This window comes from Hipposideros armiger, unplaced genomic scaffold (genome assembly GCF_001890085.2).
Source record: "Hipposideros armiger isolate ML-2016 unplaced genomic scaffold, ASM189008v1 scaffold_799, whole genome shotgun sequence".
Taxonomy (NCBI): domain Eukaryota; kingdom Metazoa; phylum Chordata; class Mammalia; order Chiroptera; family Hipposideridae; genus Hipposideros; species Hipposideros armiger.
The window spans coordinates 132,617-138,648 of NW_017732149.1; positions in this window are offsets into that span (position 1 = coordinate 132,617).

Below are 6,032 nucleotides of genomic sequence, written 5' to 3' on the forward strand. Positions count from 1 at the left end.
TAATAAGCAACCCCAGAATCTCAGTAGCTTAACACTCGTGGGTTTACTTTTTGCTTACACCACATGTCCACTGAGGGCTGACTGAGGGCTGTGCTCTGCATCATTCTTGTTCTGAGGCCTGGCTGGAACGGTGCTAGTCATTAATTCAAGGGGAAAAGCAAGTGTTAGAATGTCTCAGAATTAAGTTCTGGCCTCGTACATATCATTTGCACTCACAGCTCATTGACCAGAACTAGTCAAATGGCTCTTCCTTACCACAAGGGGACCAGGAAGTATAATTCTGCCATGTGAAAATGATCCTTTCTTTTTGAAGAGATTTTTCTTTTTAATAAGGGAAAAAAAGGAAAAAAATTGTTTTCTTTCTCAGAAGCCCAGCGGACTTTCTTCCCTGGTTCAGAATTTGACTAATCAATGGTAAAGAGTAGTGTTAATCCATCACCAGGCGCCCTCTGTGTGGGGGCTAAGGGACCTACATCAATGAACTACTGCTGCCCACCCAATGGCTAAAGAAAACTGGGGTCCAGCTTGCAAGAAAGGAGAGGAATGGCTGTCACAATCTTTCCATCTCATTTTTGTTTTGGTCTGTTCTCACACTAGCAATCACAAATAGTGTATTGAAATAGGCAAGAAACATAATTAGAGTGTATCTCTTAAAAGGGGAGATTTCCATTTATAGCAACACTTGCCTGAGAGATATCAAACCGAATACTGTATTACATCGCAACTGGTTCTAACCAGCTGAAGCTAATAAACAGGTTTGGACTTTGAGTGACCCCTGGTTGCTGGACCCTTATTGGACCTAACTGAATACTCCTTCCTGACCAATGAGCAATTGGACTTGTGTTAACCAATTGGGTCAGACGTATGAATTCATTCCATCCTATCCAAAGTGTTAGTTTTTCATTATGAATTAGCATATGACCCTGAAAACCCCTTCCTAATATTCAAAACTCTCTTGACTTCCTCTCAGCAACCCTCCCAGTGAATTTCTTCTTTACTGTTGAATTCCCTTGACTGTCAAGTACCATCAGCCTTTTTCTTTTTTTAAACTTCAGTGATATTTGTTTTCTTCATTGATGATCTTTAGAAATTATATTTTAGCTTTTTAAAATAGTTTTAAATGGGAATCAGGTCCGCAATTTGACCATCTAGGAAAAGGGTCATTAAAACTTTTTCTGTAAACCGTAGGGTTTTTCAAGGTCCCTGTGGCAAGTACTCAGACCACAAAAACAGACATAGGCAATACGTAAATGAATGGGAGTGGCTGTGTTCCCATAAAATTGTACTTCAAAACCAGGCTGATGGCTGAACTTGGCACTAAGGCCATCATTTGCCAACTCCTGAACTAGGATTCAAGCCATTAAGCTATGGTCTATTCTAAAAATCAACCCAGGGCTGGCCAAGTGGCTTAGCTGGTTAAGAGCTGGCTTGGGACGCCAGCTCTGAGCAGCAGGGCCGGGGTTCGGATCCCACGTGAGGGCCAGTGACAGTGCCCTCTACAGCTAAGATGGTGAGCAGCAGCTCGGCCTGGAGCTGGGCTGCCATGAGTCACCAGCGATGGATGACATAGGCTGCAGCCCCTGCTGCAGTGAGTTGCCATAAGCTACTGTGAGTGGCCGGCAGCCAGTGTGAGCTGCCAAGAGCCACTGTGAGCAGCAGTCCAGAGGCCGGCGACCGATCTGCCTCATCAGGGAAGAGCGCAACGATAATACCAACATGGGCCAGTGAAGCGATGTCCTCCCCAACCAGACTGAAGAACAAAAGGACAGCAACTTGTCTGTTCCCCTACCCCCGATTCCCCAATAAAATCTTAAAAAAAAAAAAAAAGAATGCGAGCTCTGAGCAACAGCGGTTCGAGTCCCGGCCCGAGCTGAGCTGCCGCTGAGCTGCCAACAGGTGGCAGGGTGGCTCAGCTAAAACTAAAATAAAATAAAATAAAAATCACCGCAAAAGCAAGGTAGACCTCAAGTTGGAGATCCCTAGCTGTATTTGACTCTCCCCAGATCTAGCCCTCTGCAGAAGGCTCCCTAGCAGAAAAGGATCAGAACACCACACAGCTTCTTCTTTGAGCTGAGTGGGTACGAGTCGACCTGTTGTACCCAGACAGTTCATGTACTAACCTAACCAAGTATTTAATGATCAGAAATGTGAGACCATTTATAAGAAAGGTCAGCTATCAAGGGATCCAACCCAATTCCAAAACCAAGATACAAAGTGGATGCCCCTCTGTAGCTAACTGGGAGAAATACCAACCCTTCAGAGGGCAAGGCGAGTCAGAGTCACCAGCAGGTCACCATCCCCCCCTAACTGATTGGCTCAGTTTGAGTCGATTGTCCTGGACCAAGAACTGGCCAGGGAGCTTAGGCTGTGTCCTTCGAAACGCCTGATGGTATAAGATTGGAAAAAGCAGCCAGGAACCTGTTTACTCAGGGTATTTTAGGCCATACGAGGGGCTTGGTTTATTCTAAGGCCCTGAGCTGTCACAAGCAGGGATAAACGATTTTTTAATTTGATTTAATAGCAGCTGAGCTCCCACCCCTGTGGATCAGGGGAGCAAATAGGAAGAATGGTTATTGTAAACTGGACAAGCCATCTACAATAGAATATTGGCTATCTAACAGGATATTCTGCAGTGATAGAAATGTGCTGTCCAGCGTGTAGCCACAGGTGTTAAGAGCATTGGAAATGTGGTCAGTGAGGCTGAGGAACTAAATTTTAAATTCTATTTAATTTTAATTTTAGTAGCCACATGTGTTTAGTGGCCTCTATAGTGGACAGTAGAGGTCCAGAAGTCCAGCACATGTAGTAGCTCTGGTCTCCTGGGGATTCATTGGGAAACCCACAACACCTTGATAATAATGTGCCCATTTTTTATGAAGTGTTGACTGGCGAAAAACAACTCTCAAATTATTCTTTCACAAAAGAAACAGTTTATTCAGGAAAAGGAAGGAAAAAGAAATGGAAAAACCACCACCGCAGTGCAAGAACGCACACCTCCAGCACTGGCCCCAACCGGCCGCCCACGTGCAGCAAAAGACCCAGGTTCCAAGATGGCTAATCCCTGTATTATGATCCTTCCCCCAGAAATTACTGTAAGGATAAATGGGAAGTCAGGATTGTAGAGTTAACAAGGGACCCAGCTCCACTCATAGTCCTTTCAAACTCTATGATTAAGCATCTTAAGATGACAGTTCACTTTATCAGAAGATAGTCTGAATGAGTTTCTGTTAACTATAGTTGCCCTCCTCATTCGCACGGTCGTTTGAGATTCTTAGAATTCAGAAAATGCAAACAAGCGATGGGAGAAATATCTGTGACAAGAAAAAAAATCTGAGACATTCTAAATTCAATTACAGCAGGCAAGAGAGTAAGAGAAAGAGAAGAATAATTAACCAGTGCATAGCTGTGGGCCAAATAACAAGAGACTACTCACATTCCTGAATGTATGTTGGAGCTTTGGTGGACATCTATCAGCCGACCGCTAGATGCCACCACTGCCTGATAAGCAGGAACTTTCAGGGCTGTCACCTAGAACCAATCAGGAGTAGTGAATATGGCTTCCTTACAGACAGAGCACTTATCCTAGAACTGTCCCCCTTCACTTCACCTCTTCCAATCCCCCATATCTGCAGCCAATGTAAATCCTTTCAAAACAACTTACATCTTCCTCCTCCAAAAGACAGCGGCCACGCTTGTCTTTTCCACCCAGCCCTACTGCTGCTGGTGTAGATTTCACGCCCCAGGACCTGGTTGGTTTCTGGCTAGCAGCATATGGCTCAGTAAACCCTTTCTTTCAGAAAAGCTTTCAGTCCGAAAGATTTTTTGTTTAACATCTGCTATGGTCTGAGTACCTGAGGTCCCGGCATGCCCCATGCCCCATGTTTACCAGAAAGGTCCAGAAAGTTCTCTGAGCTCAGACCTCCCAGTCAGGTCTTTATTGCCTCCAGCCACTTCTCAAAAATCTTGCCTTCCTTCCCATCCTCGCCTGGGCTCCTCTCTCACCCCCAGGGGCTGCACTGGGCCCAGCCACACCTTCCAGTTTGTGCATTGGGTCCCACGGCTGCTCTCCTCAGAGGCAGAGTCCCAGACACCCAGATCTTTCCCTCTGTTTCTCTGGAGCCACCCTCCAAATGACATACAGGGCATTTCACCAAGGTGAGGTAGTCTTGAAATAGAGCTGCTCGTTTGAGATCAAAATGCCCAGTCCTGGGACAATTTCTGACTCCAATAGGCCTCAGTTGTTGGTTGGGGGCGGGGGAGCTGTATTGAGGGAAAGGACGGGATGGGGGATGGGGGTGTGGGGGCCACAGGTGCCAGCGCCGTCCCTGGAGACCAGGTGATGGAGGCAGAGGGTGGGGGTGTCTGGCAGGGAAATGGAGGGAGGAGCTGTTACTCTTCCTGTCACAAGGGGGCGCACTAGAGGTCACGTCTTGCTCATACCAGTTAACTGGGCTTCTGGCCCAGACCGCAGTCCGTACAGGTATGTCCTCCATTTTATCAATGCTCTCTCAAATATTCCTATTCAGAGGGTCACCTCATTAAGTAGCGCGGAGTGTGCTTTCAGACCACACCGGAAGTTATTCTGGCGCACACACCTGAAGTTTCCCTCTTCCAGAGAACACGCAGTAATTTAGGGTTGCCAGATTTTGCAAATAAAAATACGGGACACCCAACCAAGTCTGAATCTCAGATAAACGCAAGGACATTTTTAGGGTATTTCCCAACTATTACATGGTACATAGTTATGCAAAAACAAATATGCATTGATTATCTGAAATTCAGTTTTAACTGAACATCTATTTTATCTGGCGAACTTCCCAGGGGTTAAATCTGCTTTCACAGTTTCCAAACTAAAATGTTTGCGGCCTTGCTGTGCGATGGCACCTGGGGTGTGCATGAGAGCAGACACCCCAGATTCTTTTCTGAGGAGACAGACGGCCCTGCCCACAAGATGTTCACAGTCCTGACCGGAAGTGGGGTGATTTCCAATTTCTGTGAGTCTGCTTTGCCCAAGGAGACGCATTACTGCCCAGCTTAGCTTGGGTGGAGCATCGGTGGCTCTGCCCTCAACCTGTGAAGCAATCTCCTGCTCCTACCATTCAGCACCTTCAAAAACTTGGCTGAGTCAGAGAAACAATATTTTTAAAGAATTATCTGAAGAATGTTTTTTTTCTAGGTCAGGGATAATCAACCTTTTTAGTGAGAAGACCAATTCAGAAAAAAAGTAACACGTTACCAAATTTTTTAAAGAGAAATTATCTTTTTTATCAGGAATGTAATATTGACAACTTTTGCTTAAGCATGCTTTTCTTGTTTCTGCAGTTGCTAAAGGGTTTCATTATTGTGCCTACACTTTCAGAAACCACATAACACGCATGCCCTGGGGTATCTGAGGTAATGCTCTACCTTTTAGCAAAGTTTGCGGTCAAGGAAAACATTTTTCGAGCTGGTTTGGTTAGTTTTTCCTTAACTGACCCTGGAATCCACTTAACTGCAAAACGTGTTTTACTCTTTTTATTCAGGTATAATGACCATATAATAAAGTGCATAAAGTATGCTAATCTTAAGGGTAGAGCTCAATGAAATTTTGCATTTATATCCACCTATGTAGCCACCAATGAAATGAAGATATAGAATTGCTAGGCACTCAGCAAGCTCCCTTGTGCTCTTTCCTGGTAAACACTTCCACCAAGGGTAATCACTATTCTGAATTCTATCACCATTGATGAGGTTTTGTTTGTTCTTTCACATCATTGGAATGTTACAGTATGACACATATTCTCTGAGCATAATTCCTGTGATATTCATCCATGTTGTTGCCCACATCAGTAAGTTATTCTTTTTTTACTGTTGCATAGTATTCCACAATTTATTTGTCCAATTTCCCATTATCGGACATTTATGTTGTTTTAGAAGTTTGACTCTTGTGAATAAAGCTGCTATGGAAAGTCCATACGTGGGAGGAGGTCATCGAGGGAACATGATAGCTGGCTGACCTTTGAGCTGGACCTGGGCAATCAGAGGCTCCTCAC